Source organism: Etheostoma spectabile, chromosome 14 (genome assembly GCF_008692095.1).
Source record: "Etheostoma spectabile isolate EspeVRDwgs_2016 chromosome 14, UIUC_Espe_1.0, whole genome shotgun sequence".
NCBI classification, from domain to species: domain Eukaryota; kingdom Metazoa; phylum Chordata; class Actinopteri; order Perciformes; family Percidae; genus Etheostoma; species Etheostoma spectabile.
Window position 1 is genome coordinate 19,840,647 of NC_045746.1, and position 15,786 is coordinate 19,856,432.

The 15,786-nt window shown below is 40.8% G+C and overlaps 1 protein-coding gene and 2 long non-coding RNA genes across 3 annotated transcripts in view; 1 reads left to right on the top strand and 2 right to left on the bottom strand.

Moving 5' to 3' along the window:
• Window positions 1-309, top strand: part of LOC116701290 (uncharacterized) — a 21,019-nt gene extending 20,710 nt beyond the window's left edge. Inside the window, exon 3 of the long non-coding RNA XR_004334887.1 lies at window positions 226-309. This is a non-coding gene — a long non-coding RNA (uncharacterized LOC116701290). The remainder of the gene's footprint in view (window positions 1-225) is intronic.
• The window catches only part of LOC116701291 (uncharacterized), a 14,586-nt gene extending 13,866 nt beyond the window's left edge, over window positions 1-720 (bottom strand). The window contains exon 1 of the long non-coding RNA XR_004334888.1: window positions 640-720. This is a non-coding gene — a long non-coding RNA (uncharacterized LOC116701291). The remainder of the gene's footprint in view (window positions 1-639) is intronic.
• The window catches only part of pvrl2l (PVR cell adhesion molecule related 2 like), a 290,781-nt gene that overhangs the window by 64,963 nt on the left and 210,032 nt on the right, over window positions 1-15,786 (bottom strand). The window lies entirely within an intron of this gene.

Genomic DNA, 15,786 nt, shown 5'->3' on the forward strand with positions numbered 1-15,786 from the left:
GAACCGAGCAGCGCTGAAGGCATCATTATAATGGAATAAATAAACTTCATGTACATTTAAATTCGTGGTTTGTTCCGTCTTTTGTCCACAGTTTAAAAATGTAGATGTTGCAATGATTCATGGTGTACTTTTGTAAATTTGGGTCCTGGGGAGACACCAAATTTCTCTTTTGGGTCTTGAGCTGAAAATGTTTGGGAACCACTGCTGTAGGCAAATGTTTTGGAGTGAATAAACTGGCTACAGCATAGTTTGGTCAGAAGTTGGCGCTATAGGCTACGCATTGGCTGTGATTCGCCAGTAAACAGAGTATAAGAAGTAGAGGTTGTGAACTGGAAACAAAACAAGCTGCTCAAGCCCTCTAACCCATCCTAGAGTGAAAAATGGAGATGGATTCAGGAATTTGGTTAAATTGGAAAAGTTTAATTTTTCTTTCATGTCTGCTAGTATTGTATACAGGGTGTGATTTGTGAAAAAAAGCAGAGGATATAGTTCCACTCGGCCAGCAATGCCAAAACACTTAAATATTCAGTCCAATATTGAAAATAATCTGGAACTGAAATAGCACAACGGGGCGTCAACATAAAACACAGAGCTTTCAAGCCAGAGAGGGGAGTTCAATATGCGGCAAAAACCAAATACTTTCACCAATGAAACACTTGTTTGTTCCTCAGGAGTGTTTTAATCTAAACCACGATCTTTATCCTAAACTTAACTGTCATCGCTGCACGAAATTCATTTTTTTCTGGCTAAACCCCACTACCAAGGCCCTTGAAAAGACCAACATCTGGCATTCTATGGCACTATGTGTTCACGTTACAGTGCTTTACTTAGTTTAAAATACATCTAGTTTAGGTATATACTATGGTGCATTAGTATAGCATTCAGCAGAGGCAGGGATATGTAGACCAGAAAGAGGGAAATCCCACGAACAAGATGGGAAATTTGAAGACTTAAAAAATGTCTCTTCATCTTCTTTTCTGCACAAATGCAGCTGTAGATGTAGATGTATTTATTAGATTAGGACAATGCACATTAATCAACGTTTCTTTAAATGTGGCAGCGTTAGCCAATCGGCTAATTTTCAACTGTAGTCTACCTAGCAATCAATGTTTCAAAAGGATTAAATTAATGCACATCAACTATTGTTACCGTTACAGACATAATTCACTCATATAAATACTTTGTTGCCTAGTTATGATCACATGGGCCCATTTTTATTAGATTGAGTCTGCTTAGAGAGTAACTTTACATGCACATCGGTGTGTTAATTCCATTATCTGTGAATCCACCTATAGGTGCCAGACAAACTGACAGAGTGGAAAATGAGTTGTTTAAAGGTGTGAGAATGACACTGAAGATTGATGGTAGGATAACTAACAGGAGTGTAAAAATAAAAAATAGGCAGATCCAAGCATAAAATGCGAAGATAAGCCGCCATTAAAGCGCATTCATGTCTGCGTGCAGAGATGGACGGATAGACGCTAAAGGAAATGGATGGATGTGTGGATGGATGTATGAGCGGATGGATGGATAGACAGGAAATGAAACTTATAACGTGAGTGAAGACGTCTCCCGGTCTGACAAGAGCAGATATGTAATCTAGTCTGCCAGGTGGAGACGGATGAACGGAGACAGAGAGGATGGGACAGCAGGTAATATAAAAGAAGACAAGACGGCGTCCTCGACGCCAAGATTTTTTAAAATGAAAAGGGTGTGATCGTGCCAAACAGATCGAGAGGGAGAAAGAGTGCTGGTGTGTGTGTGTGTGTGTGTGTGTGTGTGAGTAGATGTTCTGTAAGTGTGTGTGTGGAGGTACAGCCAGGTTAAACTGACAGATGGAGACTGATGATAGGACGATGATGTAGGGAGCGAGAGGTGAGGAAAGAAGAGGAGGAGAGAGTGATGAGACACGGGCTATAGGGACGTGACAGGATGGCAAAAAATTCTTTGTTTGTCTCTTCCTCTCTTCTATCATCCTTCCCCTCCCTTCGGCATCTCTTTCTCTTTCCTTCTCTCTAATAAGAGCGAAGGAAGGGGTTGAGCAAACAGACCAGAAGCCCTTTGGTTTGCTTGGGAGCTGTTTTAAATACCACGGGTGTGTCAAAGACGGCCTATCGATTTCCAAGCCAAGGCAGACAGACACAGACACACACACACACAGACACGCACATGCACACACACACAAATGCATGTCTTCATCCTGCTGTTCAGTGAACAAGGAGAAGATGATTAAAAAAACTCACATCCAATATAGCTGCAAATACAAGTATACGCACGTTTTAATTAACTATTGACAGATTCGCTATCTCCACAAGTATCTACTCCAGGCAATAGATCATAACTTTCTGCCACACAAAACTAGTTTTTTTTTTCTTTAACACAACTAGGAAGATATCTTCAAAATGTTCAGTGTCAATGCACTGTATTTAATTTGTTTCTACGTACAATATCCTCACACCTAAACCAGGAATAACATTTTAGTAGTTTTGTTGAGGCAACTAAAAACACTTGAGTGGAGTTTTAAGGGTCTGTATTGCTGACTGTGGACTACAATTTGGTTCACTAAATATAAAAAAAAAATTACAACTGTCTTGGAGCACCAGACAAGACAGGCAGACTAAAACAAATCCACAGAAACTGCAAAAGAAGCCTGTGTGATTTTATTAAATTTTACCCTCCCAGTGTATTTATTTTCTATTGCTGTGCTTGGTGAAGCATAATCTCCACAGGCAGCCATTTAAATCCCATTAATCTCTCTCTAAGATCACAAGTTACTTTGTTTTTTTTTTGCTACAATATCTATAATTATCAATCAAAGGAGTCAGCTCTCTAGGAGCTTCTGTGATTATGATCATTATGAAACTTTATGAAAAGTCTACAACTTGGTAAATAACTACAATTACAGCTTGCCTCAGCCAGCCAGACCAGTTGTAGTTTACATCAGTGGTGTAGTGTAATGTATTGTAGTGGGTAAACTGTACTGCATATGCATATGTTTGGGGGGTGGGGGGGTGGATTTCAGCAAAGTTTCAGCAACAGAGACTTTTTTCTTCTAATTTTGATACACTTTTATGCAGCAATTCATGGCTAAAATACCTTTATTCAGCCTATGCAAACAAAAAAAAACACAGAGGAAAATTTAAACTATGTTAAAAATATAATGGAAAGTATGTTGTTGCACATTTGTAAGTGGGTATATGGAAATCCTGTGGCTTTCTTAGTGAGTACACTGCGTATACCTGCGTGTCACGTCAACTGCACCATTGACTAAAATAAAATACTGTATAAGTCTTTAAAGTAAAAAATAAAAAAAGTATTGAATGTATGTCTCTGAGGAAAAATGTACACTTAACACACAACTCCAACCCGGCAGCACAGAAGCTCTATATAATCACCACTGTTTCACGATTGGTGTCATCAATTCAGTATCCAACCAGTTTTTTGAAATTCCCTCCAGGGGACAACCCAAAAACACATTGGCCTCCGGCCATGCCTTCAGCCGGCGCGGAGGCATAAACCCCCACCTGTACTCTGCTTTAAAGGTCTGCTTTTAACTGAACAGATCAATAGGTGTAATGGTATTTATGACATTATTCAGCCAGGTGAAGACACTGTGGTCTGCTGAAATCTCCATAAGCTAACAGTCCCTGCTTTCAATTGCATGAGTGAAACGTGAGTTGCATGTTTTTTGTTTCAATAAGTTTCAAAATCTGGGTTTTTTAGTTGCTCTTAACTCCCACCCTGCATCTAGTGTAAAATTGGGGTGAACCTTGCAACACATCAGATGTCTGTCTCTGTTGTCAAAGTCCTCAAGCTCCACCCTGTGACTCCTCGGCAGGTAGAAAACGAAAAAAAAAAAACCTAATCCAGGCAGCACTTATATGAACTCCATAACGAGGCAGCAAAGATAATTTGTGGTATTAAACATGTGTTGTAGGTTTGAAACACACACCCATGCACCCATGTGAATTGTGCGACACATAAACATAAAACAACATTTACAAGGAAGAACACAAACCCACGTAGGCAGAACAGAACTTCACAGGAAGGTACAGATACAGGACTGTGCATGTATGCACACCCACGCACGCACGCACGCACGCACACACTCATTCCCACACACACACACACACACACACACTCACGCACGCACGCACGGTCATCCTCCAGTACGCCCACGCTCTCCCCAGATCACGCTATTCATTTCATCTTTGATTCCCTTTGCAGAGATGATGAGTTGGAAACACGAAAGGAATCCAGTGAAGTGAGGAGAGACTATCGCTCCATCTCCCTCTCTGTCCTCCTGTCTCTCTATATCCCTCCCTTTCTGTTTGTTTCTTTTTTCTTTTATTGCTGCTTTTTCCTACAACTAAATCTGTCCTACTTTCACTCACTCTTTTGTTCTTCATGTTTCAGTGATTATCTCGTTTTCCACCGCTCTACCTCTCCTCACATCTCTACACACACACACACTCTCTACCCTTTTCTTTGTTCATCTTTTTGTCCTCTTCTCCTCACTTCTCTCTATCTTCCCCCTGATTCCTCTCTCTCTCTGTTCCACCACTTTCTTTCTTTCCTTCTTGTTTTCTCCACCCCTTCCCTTGGGGATCTGGCGGATAGTGGATGTTGCCACTTGGGAATGATGAGAGCGGCGAAGCGGTGGATTAAACACTGAACGATCCACACACACACACACACACACACACACACACACACCCACACACACACACCACCACACACACACACCACACACACACACACACACACACACACACACACACGAGACAGATTGACGTAAATAACAGAGGGACAGACAGACAGACACACACACACACAGAGACAGACAGACAGACAGACAGACAGACAGACAGACACGTCACAGTTGCTTCTTTCTTCACAATCTATTATTAGAAACAAGAATATCCTCTTTCCCTTCCCACTCTCTTTCTCTCTCTCTTTCTCTCTCTCTCTCTCTCACATGCATGCATACACACACACACACACGTACATACACAGCTAATATCTTGCGGGAACGATATATTAACCCTCGTCAACATGTGACCCACTGCGCTTTTCCCTCGTCACCCCCTTGCCTCTGTTTCCCTCCCTTCATCAATCTTCTTTACCCTTATCAGAAAACTTCATTAAGGAGCTCCAATTAAGGCTGGCTAGATTGGTGGTAGCCATGGCAACAACACTGCTCATATTATGGTCTGGCCAGGAGAGGAATGGAACGAAAATGAAAAACAGCCAAATGGAGAAAGAGAGGAATATGATAAGAAATAATTCATATGTGAGGATTAAGTGCAGATGTTAACAAGTTACATGCAGGGACTGAACAGCTACAAGTGTATGCACTATACAGGATTTACCCCGTTCTACTTTATTGACAGGAATTGATTGGTCAAACAGCAAACAGCCAACCACAAATAGTCCATAAAAAAGCACCAGGCTGTCTCGTAGATTTCACATGAGGAACGGTTAAAGTTACTCAGGCTACCGAAGAATACCATAACTCCTCTGTTTAATGAGCGATGCACCCCATGCTTCCATCCTTATCGGCTCCTCCAGTCGCTCCACTGCTGGCTGTCCCAATTTAACAGGGGGGAGAGGAGCGAGAGGGGTCAGGGTCGGGACCTCTGACGAGCTGTCACCACCACAGCGCGTGTGTGTATTTCAGGCCTATGTGTAGTGATTTCTAACAAAACAGAGTGTAAATTGTAATTTCCCCACTGGGTTTTAATAAACAGTATCCAAAATAATTTCCTTTTATTTTGGAATGAAGTTCAAAATAAATATTTCTGGTTACAATTTATCTCTTTTTAAAACTGAAATGTAACATTTAACATTCCTCTACACCCCAGTATTTGTCATACAATTAGTAAGTATTAGATGTTTTAAAAAAAAAGTAAGTTAATGACTGATGTTGATTTTGTTTTATTTTATTTTACATTACGGCTTGTATGAGGAACAGCGAGATCAACTGGAGGTTCAGGTCTGTAAATCAATAGCCCACTGATCAGGACTTTCCGGGAGACATCCATACTCCGCATACATCATCTGTATTTATTTCACATGAGTGCTCAGTCTAAGAGGACTGGATATGGCTCTCAGGCCCTGGGGAGGAAGAACCAAAAGCAGCAAAGGGAAATAACTAAAATAGCCACTGTAAAATTGAAAGAGCTAATTTAGGACGAGCAATCGTTCCTGAACAAATGGACTCGTATATCTCTAAAAGGGAGGAAAATGAATTCAAAGATGACATAACTTAAGGAGGACAAATAATGATTTGAAAGAGCATGAGGGCTAGAACTCATAAAAGGTGATGAAAATGAAACTCTACTGTTACTTATCATTTAACTCCGAGCTTTTACGATTCAACTTGGGTCAGTGAAAACGCACCTGCAACACCCTGAGGCTGCTGCCTCTGGCAAACACTTGGTTTGAACCAATTGAACGCCAGTTGGCTTTCACATAGTGACTTGCAATTGTTATTATTTTTATTTTTTTTTACTGTACATAAGAATATTTGAGCAGTGATTTTACTTCAGCATACTGAATTTGTCTCTGATATTTTTTTAACGAAAACATTTTCACACTTAACACTCTTTAAAGATCTGATAGCGAGTCTATCAGTTATACTTTTATCACTTTTTTTGATCATTTTACTTTTGTCCCTCATAAAGGTGCATTTTGAGAAGCTTTGCGCCATTGCTGAGGTTTGGGACAGGCACAGAGATGATGTACACAAAATAAAACGTTTTCAATGAGCATTTCTACATTGATATTATGTATTTCAAATACTTTAAAGTAAGTTCACTTCCTTGCCGGTCATTGGCTCTCTGCTGCCCATTGGACCTTATACCTTTGTCTCTTGCCAGACCCTCCTCCACGGTCCTGCGTAGGAGGGTATGGCGAGTCAACGCAGCCACTCCCAACTCGTAAAATACTGACGCTAGGTCTGTGACTCTCAGCATCGGATACCAACGCCAAAAATCCCCTTTTTGTGTGTAGAATGCATCGGGCAGAACAGCAGCTCGGCCGCAGCGCTGTCAGATGATGTAGTATTTGGAGTGGTAGGGAGTAGTATGAAAGACCACAAAAATGAAAATCCACATAAGAAGATTGGTTGGGGTAGTGGATGGGTCAAACAGCATAGGACAGCACGGGGTTCGTGTCCGTTCTTGTCACTGAAACGTACACCCCCACCCCCGATCTTTACTCACGTCAGTTACACGTACGTCCCGACCCAGAACGCCAGAAAGTAACGCCGAGAGTCCTGACCTAATGCGTCTAAATATGACGCGAAAGGAAAGAAACAATAACAAACTTTCCTATATCAGTGTTTTTTTTAATTACCCAAAATAACTTGATTGATTCCACACGTACAAATCTCTACTTTTATTAATTTTGGTGTGTCTTATTCACATTTAAATTAGCATTTAAAGTGAAAATTGAAGTGGTTTTGAAATAGTATTGAGTAAAAGTTCACATATTCAGTCTGTGATTATCCATCAACATAAACACCTTTAATTTTAGTCTAAATCCTAATTTTTGCTTTTGTAACTCAAACATTAGGTTTAATTTATTTATAAATGAGGTTTATTGACCATAAATTCCAAAAATACCTGTAAAAATAAAGTTAATAGTGTTGAAAACGGCAAAAAAGTGGCTAACATTGAAAAAAAGCATTAAGAGGGACAAAAACAGAATACAAACTTTAAAACGTTGATTATAAGCCTTAACTAAAGTGTTGATTTTCAATTTTGACGGGAAGAGAACACAAGGGTTAATGCTTTTGGCAAATACATTTCCATATTGCCACTTCAGTACTTCAAAACAACCAAATATATGAGTGAATATATGAATATATGAAAATTACGAGTGCATGGTTAGGATAAGAGAAATGAAAAGGTTACCATAGAGAAAAAGGTAAACATTGCATCCAGTTCTGTGTCTGGACGCGCTGCTACACACCTATCCTCCACCTCACTTAGAGGACACAATAACACCTGCGTTTGCACTCAAGACTGGCACTGTGCCTAAATCTTGAGGTGCAGAATCGTCCAAAATACACAAATTGTCCCTTGGGATAATGAGCTGTTCTTTCTCCCCTTCACTCCATCTATCTCTCATTACAAAGTCTCACTGTTAAAAAGTTATTCAGTATTCCTTGAATGATGCTCTTTTTTAATTTTTGTTTTTACAAAACACAACAAAAACCAAAAGCAACTGTTTTAATGTTCTTTTGGTGTTGATCAAAGCACAGCCGGAGTTAGTTTGGAGAATCCACTTCATAAAGCACACCCACCCAAATATATACACCCGTGTTAATTGGACATTCACAGCCTGAATGATTTAGTAGAAAAATATTTGACGACACAACATCCCTCCCACCCACAGACACACATTTTAATGAGCCTTTCCAATATGAAATCTCCAATATCATATCAGCGTATCAAGTATAGCCCGCCAATTGCTCAGCCAGATCTTTGAAATGCGCGCGCGCGCACACACACACACACACACACACACACACACACACACACACACACACACACACACACACAAGAACACACAGTCTGGATGGGAATCAACAAGCAGAAGATGATTGCGTACCTAGGAGGCCTGTTTGTCCACCTTCATCTCAGGCTTCATGCGTGCATACACAAGATGCTGAGAATGACAACTTCTGAGTTTTTCCAGCTGCCATGTTGAGGAACAAACTGTTCTCGCTCTACCTCCATTAAGAAAAGATCCAGCTTAAAGCGCCAGGATATCAAGACATTTTTGAGTTGCCAGGTTGCACCAAGTTTCAGCAGCCCAACAGGTAGAAATCGAAAATACGTACACAAGCAATTTCGTCATACCAGTAGCCCCATTAGACGAGAATGCAACGCAGCAACAGCTTGTATCTTTATAGATCTGAAGTCATAGCGGGGGAAATGCATCGCCCTCTTCGACAGCTTTTATCACAAGCTGACGCCTGGAAATGATGACTTCTAAAAGCATATCTGAGGGTGTATTTTTTTCCCCTTTAAAAATCAATGATTACGCTTTTGCTGTCTTTTCAATCAAGCTATTTCCTATTTTTGCGGCAGGAAGCCTCCGTTTGCCTCGAGCATCACAGAAGCAGCACTGGGTGGAAACTTGTTCAGCTAATCCAGCAACATGCTGATCTGTGGCTCAATCTGCCTTCCCGCTGCGCCCTGAAATGTATTTGCCTCTATCTGCACTGAGGGGTGATGAATCACAGGGAAAAGGATCCTATTCCACTTTTAACTTCTCACCCAAAACTGCTGCACAAAAGATACACACACACTCCCATAGAGGACAGTGGTGAAAGAAGTGCTCAGATCCTTTGCTTACAGTAAGTAGAGATAGAAGTACAATGTAAATGCAGTGTAAAAATACTCCTGCGTTCAAATATTTACTGATGGATAAGTGTCAGTGCCAGCAAATGTTCTTAAAGCTCCAAGATTTCATTTCCTGACCACAAAAAATGTAAAGCATATTTACATAACTGAATAAAATATATTTGTATTTTCATTCTGTCACCTGATTATAATTGAAAATATACTGTAGCTGTGTTCTACCTCCATGTATGTGTTAACAGACAAACTAAGAATTTTTTACTTTCAAGTTATTAATTCAGCAGATATGTGATGGGCAAGGAGGGGAATAACATTCAGCTCATCAGACGTTTCCTAAAAATAAAGATTGTTCACAAGTCCCACATCTTAAGTCAGAGTCGAGTCTGAAGTCTTTTGAGGACGAATCTTAATTAAGTAAGACTCGAGTCTGAGTCTCAAACTCAAGTCCATATCAGAAGACCAGATAATTTGACTCAATATTAATAATAATGTTGTCAAATATCTGCCAGATGTATAAAAAAAGAGGACCAGTTTGCTAACATCTTGCCTATTATCAATTTAAGATGATATGTCAGTGTCCTGGCAGCTTCTTTCTGCTGCATTCAAGTGGCCCAAAAAATATAATCAATTAACACAGTTTTAAATAATAGAAGAATTTAAAAGCGGACTATTTCTTTCACAAGTACTTAGCAAATTCCCACCTCTGCTCACATCTGTTTCTGCACACACACGCCAACATCTCCACACACACATCCCACCACAATCACACACCACCGGATGCACAAATTGCCATCCCCTGACTGTAATCCAGTATAGCTTAGCGGTGAGTTATAGCCCATTATTCCCATGCTATACAACAGCCTTCAGACTATGGAGGAAGGAGATAGCCCTCCTCAGGCGCTTAGCACTCACACAAAGCCCATTTTACCTTGTGTATAAGAGGCAGCCAGGGAAGACCTGGGCTGCTTATCAGTATATATACCGAGCCACAAATGGAGGAGTGTTATGTATGGAGGAGGTGTGTGTGTGTGTGTGTGTGTGTGCGTGTGTGTGAGAGATTGTGTTTGTGTGAGAGAGAGAGGGTGTGTGTGTGTGTGTATATGTGTGTGTCCATCCCAGAGGTGTCAGAGTTATCTCCTGAGGCCAGAAAGAAAGAGCGAAACACAAGGTGAGAGCAAGTCAGAGATGGATGAGAGAGAGAGAGAGAGAGAGAGAGAGAGAGAGAGAGAGAGAGAGAGAGAGAGAGAGAGAGAGAGAGAGAGGCTAAGTGCTGTCTGCAACGTGCAGGGAGGCCTGTGAGACATAGTCAGTGTGTCAGTAGCAGTATGCATCTCACACTTACATGTGAGCTGGACACATACAAGCACACATTCGAGGAACCAGCTGATGCTCCAAATCAAACACCATCTGCCCATCCAGTGGCCCAGTCAGAGATACATGACAAGCAATCAGAAAACAGATCAGGACACACAAACAGACCGACACTGATAAGGTGTCTGGTCTGCAATGGATACATTTTCAAACTATGAATGGGTGAATATACTTTAGTGCAATTTATAGGCCCATAACTGAATATGTGTGTGGTGCGGAGTGATTGGCAATAACAAAAAAATATTTAATCAACTCACTTATAACTTTTAAGCCAAATACATTGTTGAGTATTCTATTTTTCTTGTCAACTTTTGTACCGGTACCTGGAATTCAAAACAGGTACCTTTTTCCGTACGGATCAACTACAGTCCGTTACACTGCTACTGTATATTCAACCTCAATAACTATTTCTTGATCAATAGAATTTTCTGCTGGCACTTCCGGAAATGGAACGTCATGGAAACAGACTAGGTTGGATTGACTTGACATCCGGTCCAGATGCGGGCCTTAGTCCGGACTTTAAGAAGCCCTGGTTTATATGTCAATCATTAAACCTTTAAAGCCTTTACAGTGGACACAATATATATTTGATAAGATGCGTCACTGAACAATAGTCAGCATGCAAAACATTTTCATTGGCAAAATTAGAATAATTTTTGTTGTTGTTTTTTTACCAAAATGTAATGTTGTTTTTACAGCTTCCTTGGACACTGTGTTTTTAAGGAATGTTGTTCTTTCTCTTTACTGTTTTATGGTCTTTGTGCTCTTGCTCTTCTTGGTCCCCTAAGTGACCGTTCACTAAATATCTTCTCCATCTGTTTAAACTTCAAATTTTGACACATTTACACACATAGAGCAGAGCAACACAATCATATTAAATATAGATTGGGGTTAAAAGACCAAAGCAATTTATTCAAATGTCAGTTTGTTTAAACAAGGATAGGAAAAAAGGACTTCCTCCACCACACAAACTGTGTAATTATCATTGATTCCAATAGTAATTTCAAGGTGAATTGGCAAGGTTCTTTATCTTAGAAAAACACGCTTTCCAGTTTAAGCAATGATGGTTGGAGGCAGCCGAACACTTCACTGCACACATCAACATGCACATACAACTATACACACACACACACACACACACACACACACACACACACACACACACACACACACACACACTCAAACACACGGTGCTGGGCAGCAGACGTGAGCAGACACCTGCTCCCTTGCCTGGAGTTTTTGTGAACAGGTGAGGAAAAGCTCAACCGCTGTGACAGGCTAAAACACAACAACACAATTCCTCGGGGAGAGCGAAGAAAGGAGGAAGAGAGAGAGCGAGAGAGAGATGGAAGAAAGAAAGGAGAAAGGTGAAAAAAAGGGACATCATCTGGGATGCAGGTGGGTACAGATATTCTGCGTAATAAGGCTGGTAGGAGGAGGAGGGAGACACTGAGAGGAAAAGCAAGAAAAGAAGGAGAGGAGGGAGAGAGAATGTGTGTGTGTTTGAGAGAGAAGCAGGATAGGAGTCAGCAGGTTAATCCTGGTGGGAACAAAGACATTGACAGAGTGTTGAGTCCATCTCTGTCAATCTCTGACTGAGTGACCTCACGATTGACTGGCTGACGGGCAGAAATCCCTCTCCGATAATTGACAGACTGTTGCGCTTTGACTGACTGAATGGCTGGTTTTTATTTTTTAATTTATTTAAAAAAAATTTTTAAATGTCTCCACTCATTGGCTATTTATGTCACTGATCATTGAATGAGTGAATTCATGACTCATATATCGTTACCTGTTCACCAGTGACACTAGGATTGCAGGGTTTTAATTGATGGTGGTTTAATCAAATAGCTAAATGTATGAGGAATGAAGAAATTGGATCTGCTGTTTTAGACAAGGCTAAACAGGCTTTTCCTGACACTTTCCTCCTTCAACATGTCAACCTCATGTGCACAAAGAAAGCTCCATAAAGAAATGGTTTTCCCAGTTTGCTGTGAAAGCACGGGACTGGCCTACATAGAGCCCTGACCTCAACCCCATCCAACACCTGTGGGATGAACAATAACGCCACCTGCAAGCCAGGTCTTTTCCACCTAACATCAGTGGCCGACATCACTAATGCTGGGGGCAAATCCCTACGGCCCCGCTCCACAATCTGATGGAAAACCTTCCCAAAAGAGTGGAGGCAGTCTTATCAGCACTTATCAGTGTGGTTGCACACAGGCTCTAGGTCGTAGCCTACCTAAGTGGGCTGCACCGTTGTAAGGATTTATACTGTGCACCGGTGTGCCTGTGTCTCTTTACAGTAAGAGAATAGCAGAGCAGGTATGTGTGTTTGTGTGTCCAGTATGAGTTTGTGAGAGAGCAATGTCTCAGAGGATCTGATTCCGTTAGGGAATTGACTGTAAGATGCTGGTGTATAGAGCAGTCCATTTCCATTAGAAAAAATCTTGTATCACTGTGCTGATGCCTGTGTCCATGTTTATTTGAAGAGAATATGGCAATTTTGTGTGTGCGTGTGTGTGTGTGTGTGGGGGGGTAGAGTGAGTGAGACAATGACGGGGTTAGCTCTGGAGCGAGTACCTACTCAGGTGGTGTAGATGGACAAAGTGTCTACCCTGCGCTTTTGTTACCACGGTTGGAACGCTATAGCAGGAAGAGTTAAACTCTACTCTACCACTACCTCTGTCTCTTAATGTTGTTGCATCGAGAAGGAGCAGCCAGAAATGAGTAAGAGGAAATGTGACGCAACTCAGCCAAGTCCAAGCAGAACAGTCACAGTTGTTGCGGCCTGCATCGCCGTGACGAGAAGTTTCATTCCTGGGGAAATGCATGGAATGAAATGTTCAACAATCACATACTGGTTGAGTGTCCAAATACTTGATGGACAGTGGATTCACTTATTTACTTCTTGTTGATGAAGTTAATCATTTTGATCTAACTACGTTTGACCTGCTTTAGATAGTAGATTAAGCATGAAAATGGAAGAAAAGGAAACCATTTTAAATGTTTTTGAAATGGTTTTTGAAAATGTACCTTTAGTTTTCAATTTGTAGAAAGAAGAAGAAACAGGTCACACTACCAACGCTTGTGAAGGTGCTGATCATGACGAGGTCAAAAATAAAGGTGGGTGGAATGATGTTAAACGAAAATGACTTAATTTGAATGCAATCTTTCACCCACAAGGTCTTTGTCAAGAAACAATGAATAAAAACAGTGTTAAATGTGTATAAGTGGGTTAGGGAAGAGGTAGTCTGGATAGGTGACAGCCGGATCTTCTGTCCCCCGCCTTGCAAAACCCTGTTTCGGGGACACTACAACCTACCAGCTAGCAATCTGCACACTGAAAATGGCAAGCTTTAAAGAAAATCTGGATCTTGCAACAAAGCAGACCTGCTAAGTTCTTTCTAGGAATGATTGTTAAGATTTCCAAAGAATATTTTTATGGAATATACTATCTAACTGGGACGTTTTTGGGACCGATTGGATTGGATTTGCTATGGACGCAATACACCTGGCAATACACTTGTAAGCACAAATGACATTTAACCATGTATTGAGTTAATTTAAATAGCTCACGTTACTGTATTGTGTGAACATTTAACTTCTTGCAGTATTTTTTTTTTTTTTTTTTTTTTTGCAGGGTGCAAATGTTCCACCAAAACAAGTTCCTTCCCGAGAACATTTTGCAGATGCACCATTGCTGCGCCAGGAGCTTAGCACCGCCCAAGACGACTGGGATCAGTTTAAAAAATGCAAACATCCCAGAGTGTAAGCGTGGAGGGGCCAGAACTTACTTAAGGTCTTACAATGTAAGACTGGGGAATATGTGTTAATAATAACTGAGGGGACTGTTATTCAATCAGTCATTGTTTGACAAATTCCACATGTTGTTCTGATCACTGTATGATCTGTTGAAAATGTTCTCTCCCATTGGCTTGTTTCTCCTTGCAGACTCACCTTCACTGCCAGCAGCTGTGACAGTGCCGCTTCAGTGAGGCAGCTGTTTGTCTTTGCGTGTATTAGTGTACTGACAGTCCTCGTGTCTTGTCTTTACTAAGTGGGAAGTCCTGTGATGTTCCTTGTAATGCATCACCGCCAATTAACCATGTCAAATTCTGCTTGCCACCATTGTAGTTGGCACATCAATCCGACACTGATTCTATTTGTTTTTTTGAAAAAGCAGAGCTGAAACCGCTTGCATCCGACTTCTCGTCTCTAATCCCTTTCAACATTAACCAGATCTATTAGGCTTGAATCCAGTAGGGCTGCAGTAGGTGTTCAAAGAGTTTAAGTGTCCAAGTTAGAAGAAGCGCTCTGGCGGACGGCCTTACCACCTGCTTCACTCGTCGACTGGCTGATCACTATAAAGGAAGTTCATGTTTCTTCAATAATCCTGCATTCATCCTTTAATCGTAAACTGCAAAATAAAGCTCAATTGTCTCTCATTTAACTCCATACAAGGGCTCTCTTTGTAAATGTTTTTTGTTAACTATTCAGTGCTTGGACGATGTGTTAGCCTCTCTACAGACAAAGGCTGCGACTAATAAAAAACATCCTATTCTCAAACAGTAACGCAAAAAAGTTAGATTTTGTACTTCAATTATCAATCCTTTCCTTTCCCCAAAGAGGGACTATACCCTTTAAAGGGCCACTACACCAAATTTTAGATTGACCCCTTTTAGTAACTGAAAGTTAGGATGTCTTAATCTTTTGTTGGAAGCACAGCTCCAAGACTTTAATTTAAAACTACAGATTATATTGTTTGCCTTGACGGTCTGCAAAAAAACGAAATTACAATGACAATCATGGTGTGGAAAGCAACTAGAGCTTCTGGTTGATAATGAAAACGTAAAAAAAATGTTTGAAACATATTCAATGTGAGCTAGCTTATATTTACCCGCGACTGTGTGTATTACAAGCAGCGAACGATGTTGCTCAAATCGTGCAGAAATAAAACGCTGCATTCTATCTGTCATGTGTAATTCTTAATGTATGTTGATTCATTGCAGGGGGAGAGAGAGAGAGAGAGAGAGAGAGA